The sequence below is a fragment of the Microcaecilia unicolor genome, chromosome 3, assembly GCF_901765095.1.
Source record: "Microcaecilia unicolor chromosome 3, aMicUni1.1, whole genome shotgun sequence".
NCBI lineage: Eukaryota > Metazoa > Chordata > Amphibia > Gymnophiona > Siphonopidae > Microcaecilia > Microcaecilia unicolor.
Window position 1 is genome coordinate 240,489,933 of NC_044033.1, and position 12,187 is coordinate 240,502,119.

Here is a 12,187-nt window from a genome sequence, read left to right on the forward strand (position 1 = left end):
AGTAATACAATGTTTACACACTGTACATTTCCCACACGGATAGTGTCCAAAGAATACTGTGTTACCTAAGATTTCTTCTGGAAGTGTTGAAGGGACTAAGTGTTCTTTTAAATTTTTATTTCTTGCGTATGCAATGATAGGCCGAGATTCTTGAAAACATGTATGTGTTTCTAAGATGTGCCAATTCTTATGAATAATTTTCTTAATCTGATTTGAAATTGTGGAGTATTTTAAGGTACAGATTAATTCTGGAGTCTTCTTCTCCTTTTTTTGGGTGAGTAATTGCTCTCTCTCTTGTATCCTTGCTTTGTTTTTGCATTGTTCTACTACTTTAATGGGATACCCTCTCTGAATAAAACGCTGGGACATCTCTTGTGCATGAAATTCAAAATCTTCAAGGGTCGTACATAGTCTTCTTAGTCTTAGGAATTGAGAATAAGGAAGATTAGTCTTGAGACTTCGATTGTGGAAGCTTTGGAAATGTAAATAGGTATTTCGTTCTGTTGGTTTTTTGAAAACTTGTGTGATTAGTCTATAAGGCGTTTTGATGATCTGAATATCAAGATATGAAATTTGGCACCTATCATATTGTATCTTGAACTGTAAATACATATCTAGACCATTAAGCCAGTTGAAAAACTCTAGTAATCTGTTTTCATCACCTTCCCATAAGATCAAGATGTCATCTATGTAACGCTTGTAAAAGATAATTTCAGATTTGTATGGATGATTCACTAGAAATTTATTTTCAAAATCTGCTACATATAAATTTGCAACATCTGGAGCCATAGGGGAACCCATAGCTGTGCCTCGTATCTGCTGGTAAATATTTTTTTGAAATTCAAAATAGTTCTTAGTTAAGGCATATGTTGCAAAAGCCATAATTAAAAGTTGGGTATTCTTCTTAAAATGGTTCTATTCTGTAACGTTTTTTCTATAATTGCTAAACTCTCAAGCTGGGGTATATTAGTATACAAGGCATCTATATCAAGAGTCACCAGTATAACATTCGTTAGATCTTTGTCAAAATCTTCTAGCATGTTAAGAATATGTGTAGAATCTCTCACATATGATGTTATCTGAGGTACGTATGGGCGCAAAAAGTAATCTACAAACTGTGATAGAGGTTCTAGAATGGATCCATTACCTGAAACTATTGGTCGTCCTGGTGGATCTGACATCGATTTATGAATCTTAGGTAAAATATAAAATGTAGGTATGACTGGGGCCGGAGCTAAGAGAAAATCTTTTTCTTTACTTGTAAGGTAACCTGCATCGCATGCTAAAACGGTAATTTCTTCAATTTCTTTCTGTAATTGATGTGTAGGATCTTCTTCTAATGGAATATAGTAATTCTTATCGGTAATCTGTCTATTAACCTCTTGTACATACGTGGATCTATCCATGATCACTATGCCTCCTCCTTTATCCGCCGGTTTTATGACAATTTGTGTATTTCTAGACAAATCTTGTAGAGCGGAATGTTCGGCTTGTGTTAGATTGTAAAAACTTTTGTGACGATGAGTTTTCTCAATACTTTCTATCTCTTTCAAAGTACATTGGTAAAATGTACTAATAATGGGATCAGGTGGTCCAGGGGGAAACCATCTTGTATTTCGCTTAAGAATGGAAGTATCTGATGTGGCTGGAGCATCTCTAAAAAAATGTGTAATTTATAGTTTCCTAAAAAATCTAAAAAGATCTATTCTGGTTTGAAACGGATCATATTTGGACGTGGGTACAAAAGAAAGACCTTTTTGCAGAACATGTAAATGTGATTCTGACAATTGACACTGTGATAAATTAAAAATAGGAATTTCTTCTTCACATCTATTATCACAATTATTTAAGTCCATTTGTAAGTATTGTATGGTCTTCGCGTTCTTCCTCGGCTTCTTCCTCTGCCTCTGTTGTATATATAAGGTTTGTTGTATTGGTAATCTCGTGGATGATCGTAAGGTTGAGAGGGAAGTCTGTCTCTCTCTGTGTTTCTCTATCGTTGAGTTGGTAGAATCCGATCTAAAAAAGCTTCTGCTGTTTCTTCTCTATGGTTGACCATAGGACTACTTGGAGGTGAGGTAAACAGATCTCCTGAATCACTACGAATACGTTTCCGGGAATTTGGTACTGTAGTGGGAACATGTGGATTACTAATAAGTGGTCCTATTTGATCTCTTGGACGGGATCTTGATTGAGTTTGTTTCCTATTTTTATTTAGGTATACTTTCGATTTTGACCAGGGATAGATCGATCCCTTCTTATAGTCATTTGCATCTCTATGTAGGAAACTACAAATTACACATTTTTTTAGAGATGCTCCAGCCACATCAGATACTTCCATTCTTAAGCGAAATACAAGATGGTTTCCCCCTGGACCACCTGATCCCATTATTAGTACATTTTACCAATGTACTTTGAAAGAGATACTGACTAATTATTTACGCTCTATTTTTGGTATGCAAGAGAATTCATTTAAATACATCATTCTCATTTGTAAATATTTGTAAATTCGATTGAGTTAATAGAGACCATTATCAAAGTGGTTCAAAACACAGGAAGTTACGTGTACCAGCTACAGTTTACTCTTGGCGGGAGAAATCACTTTGAAAAATGCGGATAAAACGTCAGCAGTGACGTGTCTAATAGATCCAACATCTCTATAAAGGAAAACGAATACGTCATTCCAGTTGATTGCCAGCAAATGCCAAGTTGGTTTGCAGCTTCTTTCAATGAGATATACATACATTTCCGCTCCAAAATCTTCTATAACGGTAAGAAACTAAGATAAAATTCAGGGAGATAACTTCTCGGGGGGTTAAAGTAAGGCGCAGTAGATTCTATTAAATTGGTCACATGAAATATTCATATAACATACGCTATGCAGGTAAATATTCAATACCATCTACAACTTTTGTTTCGCTTATAGACCTGTAACGGATACACCTAGCTGAAAAACGGCACAAGCGATGCTTATAAGATTTTTCTCTATAGACGCACTATTTTGCCCCAGAGTCTCTCGTTATATACATCATGGGAATATTGTATCCCGCCAATATTTTAAATATCGCAAACCCCTTTCTAAATAGAATTACATATAAGATAGCACACAACTGATACGTGATATATTACCTACAACAAGGAATAAGAACGTTTATAACAAGATTGAGAATATCTATCCCCACAGTTTACATATTTTCCCCTTTTGTCATATAGATTTTTGTCAAACCGTGCACACAGCCTTTTTAAAGGTAGAGTGTTATCAAACAAAGGTGTGTTTAATTGAATACTCTACCAGGACTGATATTGCCAGATAACACATACATGGTGTAACAGGTAAATTTTAAAATTAAAATTACCCTCTTTTCCTTAATATGAACTGCAAATTAAGGTTTTATATAACATTTTTAGTCTTATAATGACCATTAATTCGTATTATATCATATAAATATAGAATGTTTAGGACCTGTAGATATTTAGAAACTCTTTAAATTTAGGTATATGCAATAAGTTCTCTAGGACACAATTTTAAGTAATAATATGAAATTTGTTGATAGATAAATTTAAAGATGAGTTATTGGTACTTTTTTTATCAGTTTCTTAAAAATATGTATTTTATTTGTTTGTATATTGTATTCAGCTAGTTTTCTTCTCTTTTTTTTAAAAAAATGTACTTAAAGAAAGCACTGGACTAATGATTGTAGTACAATTGTTTTTTGTTTTTTATATCTTTGTTTATAGTTTAAGATGTTAAAAATTGACATGTTTTAAATTAAATTAAATTTGTTTCATTTAGACTCCTGACGCAGACCAGTTGGGCAGAAACACAGCTGTGTCGAGTCATATCACCTTAATAAATTTATTCATTTTTTTCATTTTGCTTGTGTCGTCTTTTTCTGATTTTTATTATTTTTTTATTTTGGTTTCAAGTCACGATTGCGGTCATTACCAATTATCTGATCCTTCTTTCTGCAGTTGGTAGACAATGATAAACTCTCCTGGGCTGCTTCATAACCTTCAGGTTGGTTGTTAGTGAATGGCTGGCATCTGATTAGCTGTGTGTAATGTAGTTCTGGTATATTGAGACTCAAAGCTTCCTGAGAGTGATCTGGGTTTTAATTTCTTGCTGAGTGGGAGAAGAACTTATCTTAATGTGATGCTGGATGTCAATCTTTAATTCTAGTTATTGATATCTTGGGTTTCAGTTCTGACTTGAATGTATCTGAATGGGGAGAAGGAAATGAGGTTGTCCCAGCAGGTCTGATTCTTCACTCAAGGCTCATGATTTTTGGGGATTAAATGAACACACATTGGAGAAGCTTTAAGTACCCAGGAAGTGGTGAAGTTTAGAAGTTAGTGAAGAGGATGAGGATATAACCAGTATGGCTGCAGCTCTTGGTCTGACCTTAAACTAAGGCTGTGTGTTTTTTTATGCTTGCCTCCCTCTACCTGAACAGATCTGGTGGACAAGAAAACAGGGGGAGGGGGTTCCCAGAAGGTGAATGAAGCCTCGATGGTGTACTGGCAGTTTGGGGCATCAGGCCTCTTTTGTGAGCCACAGCATCTTGTTTTGATGGAGGGCTGCTGCAGGAAAGGCCCCGGCATTGCCTGTGTCTGTGGCCGGTCTGGGAGGCTGTTGTGGATTACGCATCGTGATGTCAGTGCACATATGCAGTGGAAATGTCATGCGGCAATGAGCTGTGTCAGCATTACCACACTACAAGCCGCTAGTATGGCTTAGTAAACAGTTAAAAAAAATCAAACTCCTTACTCTAGGTTTGATATGAACTTGGGTCAGAAAGCCCTTCCATATGAAACAGTTAGCACATTCTAAATATTTAAAGGGTTTCTCTCCCGTATGAGTCGTTTTGTGCTTTTTGAAGTAGGCCTTGCTTTAAAAACATTTATCACAGTTTGAACAGTTAAATGTTTTTTCTCTTGTATGAATTCTTTCATGCTGTGTTAAGCCCGCCTTCAATAACATTTATCACATTCTGAACATTTAAATGGTTTCTCTCCTTTATGAATCCTTATGTACTTTTTGACCTTGACCTTGCTTTTAAAATACTTATTACATTCTGAACATGTAAAAAGTTTTTCTCCTGTATTAGTGTTTCAATTAATTTTTAGCTGGGCTTTCTTTCTGAAACATTTTTCACATTTTTCACATTTAAATGGTTTCTGTCGGTATGAAACATTACATTCTGAATATTTAAATGGTTTCTCTCTTGCACGAGTCATTTTGTGAAATTTCAGACCATTTATCACATTCTGAACATCTATATGTTTTTTTCTGTTTTATGAGTCCTTTCATGATATTTCATGTCAGTCTTGTGTTTGAAATATTTATCACATTCTGAACATGTAGATGGTTTCTCTCTTGTATGAGTTATTTTATGAATTTTCAGGTGGGCCTTGCTTCCGAAATGTTTATCACATTCTGAGCATTTAAACGGTTTCTCTCCTGTATGAGTCCTTTCATGTTGTATTAGCTCATGCTTGCTTCTAAAACATTTATCACATTCATGAACATTTAAATGGTTTATCTTGTTTATGAATCAAAGGTGACAATCTAGGGTGGCCTTCTTTCTGAAACATTTATCACATTCTGAACATGTAGATGGTTTCTCTCTTGTATGAGTTATTTTATGAATTTTCAGGTGGGCCTTGCTTCCGAAACGTTTATCACATTCTGAGCATTTAAACGGTTTCTCTCCTGTATGAGTCCTTTCATGTTGTATTAGCTCATGCTTGCTTCTAAAACATTTATCACATTCTGAACATTTAAATGGTTTATCTTGTTTATGAATCAAAGGTGACAATCTAGGGTGGCCTTCTTTCTGAAACATTTATCACATTCTGAACATTTAAAGACAAACCAAAAGAGCATACTACAAAACCAAAATAGGACCAGACTACAAAGACGCACATAAACTCTACCAACTCGTGAATAAACTAATAGATACCACACCGGTTACCACAGCCAGCACAGATACCCCATCGGCAGACCAACTTGCCAAATACTTCAATGAGAAAATTATAAAACTTCGATCCACATTACCACTCAACACCACTGATCATGAAAAATGTATGGATTTCTTGGACCCTACTCCCGGTGAATACCTAGCAGACCGAACCTGGAATGACTTTGATTTGATAACCGAAGAAAACATCACTCAAGCACTCAACAAATTCTCCAAAACCCACTCCAAACTGGATATTTGCCCCAGTAACCTATTAAGGTTCACCCCCAAACGCTTCATAACAGACCTTACGTCACACCTGAACTACAAGCTACAACACAGACTTTTTCCCAAGGACAAAGGAAACATATTACTTACACCCATACCCAAAGATTTAAAGAAAAAACTAATTGACACAACAAACTATTGACCAGTTGCATGTATCCCCCTGATAGTAAAACTAATGGAAAGTATAGTAACCAAACAACTCACCAATTACCTAAACAAATTCACAATACTACATGAATCACAGTCAGGATTTCAATCCAACCATAGTACTGAAACAGTGCTAACCACTCTCATATCCAAATTTAAACAACTAATTGCAACTGGAAACAAGGTGCTACTCCTACAATTTGATATATCCAGCGCGTTCGACATGGTCAGCCACCAAATACTCCCAAATATCCTAGACTACTTCGGGATTGGAGAAAACGTACTTAGATGGTTTAAAGGCTTCCTAACAGCAAGATCCTATCAAGTGATCTCAAACTCAAAAACGTCAACACCATGGAAGCCTGAATGTGGAGTACTACAAGGTTCACCGCTCTCACCAACCCTCTTTAATTTAATGATGACACCTTTAGCCAAGTCGCTATTTGACCAAGGACTTAACCCATACATCTATGCTGACGATGTCACGATATACATCCCATTCAAACAAGACATAACTGAAATCACAAATGAAATCGCACACAGCCTTCAAATAAGGAACTCATGGGCGGATGCATTCCAATTAAAGCTAAATGCAGAAAAAACACAATCCACCTTATAATCGAAAGAGAAAAACGCCTATATTCCGACCTAAATCGGGAGATGGACGTCTTTCTCTCGCGGGTGCCCAAATCGGTATAATCGAAAGACGATTTTGGGCGTCTCCAACTGCACTCCGTCGCGGGAACGAATAAAGTTGATGGGGGCATGTCGGAGGCGTGGTGAAGGCGGGACTGGGGCGTGGTTATCGGCCGAGCAGAGATGGGCGTTTTTAGTTGATAATGGAAAAAACACAGGCGTTTTTACCCCGAATTTGGGTCACTTTTTTTGGACCCTTTTTTTTCATGAACAAGTCCCAAAAAAGTGCCCCAACTGACCAGATGACCACCGGAGGGAATTGGGGATCACCTGCCCTGACTCCCCCAGTGGTCAATAACCCCCTCCCACCAAAAGAAACCCACTTTACAAACGTTTTTTGCCAGCCTGTATGCCAGCCTCAAATTCCGTACCCACCTCAATGACAGCAGAATGTGTTCTATCCTCTGACAGCCTTTCCCTGGTTCTGATGTGGGTCTCGGGTGAGTGTGACACCTTTTCTGATAAGGGCACTGCAGACTCACATCAGCAATGCATTGTGGTGGGTGTAGGGTATTGGGCTCCATGTTTCCACTAGCTTGTGTTCAATGCTCACGATGTTGGTAGTTGGTAGACTCTACTCCCATGGTGCTTTTCCCTCTGCTTACTGGGTCAGAGTGTGCCCTGTTTTGTTTCCGGTAGTCCATGAGTTTGTAGTGGCCATTTTTGTAAGCCAGTTTTAGATCCCTTTCATGTGTTAGCCACGTTACAGAACCTAGTTCTTACCTTGAATGTTGCTGAAAGAGGGCATTGTACAGCATTCTGCCAGCTCTGACCTACTGCTAATCTCAGTACCAGGTAGACTCTTTGCCAGTGGGGCACAACCTCTGATCTGCAGTTAACTGTGAATAAACGTGCTTATTCCAATAAAGGACGTTTTTGGAGAGATTAGTCTTCAGGTGTCAACTGGTGTGCCCAGGTTATACAGCAGCAACAAGTCCTAGAGGCCTGCGTGTATGCAGGTCCCTGGAGCACTTTTAGTGGGTACCGCAGTGCACTTCAGGCAGGCGGACCCAGGCCCATCCCCCCTACCTGTAACACTTGTGCTAGTAAATGGGAGGCCTCCAAACCCCACTGTACCCACATGTAGGTGCCCCCTTCACCCCTTAGAGCTATGGTAGTGTTGTACATTTGTGGGTAGTGGGGTTTGGGGGAGGGGGATTGGGGGCTCGGCACCCGTGGTAAGGGAGCTATGCAAGTGGGAGCTGTTTCTGAAGTCCACCGCACTGACCTCTAGGGTGACCAGTTGGTGTCCTGGCATATCAAGGGGGAGCCAGTGTACTACGAATCATGGCCCCTCCCACGACCAAATGGCTTGGATTAGGATGTTTTTGAGCTGGGCGTTTTTATTTTCCATTATCGCTAAAAAAAACCAAACGCCCAGCTCAGAAACGAACAAATCCATGGCATTTGGTCCGTACAAACTGTATTTTCAAAAAACAAAAAAGACGTCCATTTTTTTCGAAAATACAGTCTGTCCCTCCTCTTCACGTACCCGTTTTCGGACATAGACGCCCATGGAAATAGGCGTTCGCATTCGATTATGCCCCTCAATGTCTCATCCTGTCCTCATAATACAACACAAACAAACCCAATACTTAAACACCCCAGATTATACACTTCCGATCTCAGACAGCCTGAAAATTCTGGGAGTCACAATTGACCGAAATCTCACACTGGAAGACCATGTGAAAAATACAGCAAAGAAAATGTTCTACTCAATGTGGAAACTTAAAAGAATCAAACCTTTCTTCCCAAAGGAAGTATTCTGCAGCCTAGTACAATCGATGGTGCTAAGCCATCTAGACTACTGCAATGCCATTTATGCCGAATGCAAAGAACAAATCATCAAGAAGCTCCAAACCGCTCAAAACACAGCAGCCAGACTCATATTTGGGAAAACGAAATACGAAAGCACAAAACCCCTAAGAGAAAAACTACACTGTTTCCCACTAAAAGAACGAATTGCGTTCAAAGTATGCACCCTGGTTCACAAAATCATCTACGGGGAAGCCTCAACCTACATGTCAGACCTAATAGACTTGCCTAATAGGAATGCAAAAAGATCATCACGCACGTTCCTCAATCTCCACTATCCTAACTGTAAAGGACTGAAATATAAATCCATATACGCGACCAGTTTCTCATACATCTGCAAGCAGATATGGAATGCACTACTGAAGGCCATAAAAACAACACAAGACCTAACCATCTTCCGAAGGCTACTGAATACGGATCTTTTCAAGAAGGCATACCATATACATCCATCTTAACTACTAAATATTAACATTATACACGATCTATACAAGACCGAACTTTTATCGCTTGACTGCCTAACCTCTCTGATACTAATGATCAAGCAATACCACTTTAAACCTTATGTCGAATAGGGTCTCCCTATAGTCGATGATCTAATGTATGTTACAATCCAATCTATTACTCAGGGATCTTCTTACAATACCATAATGTATTTTCCATTATCAAATATGTTTGTAAGTTGTATATACTCACATCATGAGCTGTTCCATATATACTATGTTCCATATATGTTACCATGTATGTATACACCCTAATGCAATACCATTTGTAAACCTGTTACATGGAAATGGCAACCGCCATTCCGGCAAATGTAAGCCACCTTGAGCCTGCAAATTGGTGGGAAAATGTGGAATACAAATACTACAAATAAAATAAATAAAAAAAATTAAATAATTTCTCTCCCGTATGAATTGTTTTGTGAATTTTCAGATAGGCCTTGATTCTGAAATACTTATCACATTCTGAGCATTTAAATGGCTTCTCTCCTGTATGAGTCCATTCATGATATTTCATTTCAGTCTTGCTTTTGAAATATTTATCACATTCTTGAACATTTATATGGTTTCTCTCCTGTATGAGTTATTCTGTGAAATTTCAGACCTTTCTTGCTTCTGAAACACTTATTATATTCTGAACATTTAAATGATTTCTCTCCAATGTGAGTCCTTTCATGTTGTGTCAACTCACGTTTATCTCTGAAACATTTCTCACATTCTGAACATTTAAATGGTTTCTCTACTGTATGAATTCTTTCATGAATTTTCAGCTGGGCTTTGCTTCTGAAATGTTTACCACATTCTGAGCAGTTAAATTGTTTCTGTTCAGTATGAATCTTTGCATGCTGTGTCAGTTTACGCTTTTCTGTGAAACATTTATCACATTCTAAACATTTAAATGCTTTTACTCCTGTAGGAGTTGTTTTGTGATATTTTATCTGAGTCTTGGTTTTAAAATATTTTTCACATTCTGAAGATTTATGTTTTCTTTCCTGTATGAGTTATTTTGTGAAATTTCAGCCTCTACCTGGATTTCCTAAAGATCCTGTTTCAATACTATCCTTCAAGTATAATCCACACCAAACCGTGCGCTCCTGGGTGACTGTCGGCTTCCCTCCTCCCCCCCATTTTAGTTTAAAAGCTGCTCTATCTCCTTTATAAATTTCATCTCCAGCAGCCTGGTTCCATCACAGTTAAGGTGGAGCCCATCCTTTCCCAGAATGTTGCCCAGTTCCTAACAAATCAAAATTCCTCATCCCTGAACCATTGTCTCAACCACACATTGAGACTTTGGAGTTCTGCCTGTCTCTTGGGTCCTGCACGTGGAACGGGCAGCATTTCTGAAAATGCTACCCTGGAGGATCTGGATTTCAGCTTTCTACCTAGGAGCCTAAATTTGGCTTCCTCCTATATTTTCCTATGTCATTGGTACCCACAAGAACCTCATTTAGATTTCAATTCGCATGGATACTCCTTTTTGTTAGTGTATTATTTTGTGGAGTTTTCTGGACTTGGTTTTGGACTTCTGATGTTTCCGTTGAAGACAAACCTTTATAAGGAAACATGACCCCTTCAAGGTAGTACAGTGAAACAACCACTCGAGGTCATGTTTGTATATAAGGTTTTGCTGTATGTGGAAATATGACTTCTAGCAGTAGACTGTGTGAGATCATGGTTAACAGAGAGAGAACTGGGAAGGGGGAGAAATTCTGATGTTGTAAATGAGTATAGTCAGGAGAGATATCAGTTATTGATAAATCTTTAGGAAATGCAATACTTCCATTTTTTTCCTGACTGTGAAAATGAGAAATTACTTTAAGAGATCAGACCCTAAGACTAACAGTATTATTTTATATAGAGCAAGGGTCTTTAACTCAGTCCTTGGGTCACACCCAGCCAATCAGCTTTTCAGGATATTCACAGTCATAGGTGCCAATGTGACAAAATGATGGAGTGCCAAGCACAATACAAGCGACCTCTCCCTGGACACAATGAAGAAGCTTGCTCAATATTGGGGTTGTTCAGCACTCATTTGAACCCGCAGAGCTGGCTCCTATCCCCACAATGAAAATTCATGAGGTAGTTTTACATACAATAAAGGCATTGAGTGCAAATTTATCTCATGCATATTCATTGTGGATATCCTGAAATCCTGACTGGTTGGGTGTGTCCCAAAGACTAGGTTAAGAATCTGTAATATAGAGAGAACCTAGCTCTATCCCAGGGGCGTAGCCACGGATGGGCCTGGGTGGGCCCAGGCCCACCCAGCAGTGGAGGCAGCGGAGCGGAGGGAGCAGGCTGAGCTCCGTTCCCGCATCTGCCTCCCTCACTCTCACGGCAGCGCTTCCCAAACGCTGCCCACCGCCGCCACGATTGCGGGATTTACCTCTCCGTCTCAGCACTCAGCAGCAGCGGTAGCGAATCATACACACTGCCTCCTTCTAACCCGGAAGCGTTTCCTCTGCCGCTTCCGGGTTAGAAGGAGGCAGTGTGTATGATTCGCTACCGCTGCTGCTGAGTGCTGACTGCTGAGACGGAGGGAGGTAAATCCCGCGATCGTGGCGGCGGCGGGCAGTGTTTGGGAAGCGCTGCCGTGAGAGTGAGGGAGGCAGATGCGGGAACGGAGCTCAGCCTGCACTGTAAATTTTTTTTGGGGGGGGAGAAGAGGGCTCCGGGCGGGCAGGTGGAATCGCAGAACATGGATGGGAGCGGGAGGGGTGAGAGGAGAATTGCTGATGGCTGGAGGGAGGGGACAGGGGAGAAAAGAGAATTGCTGGTATAGAT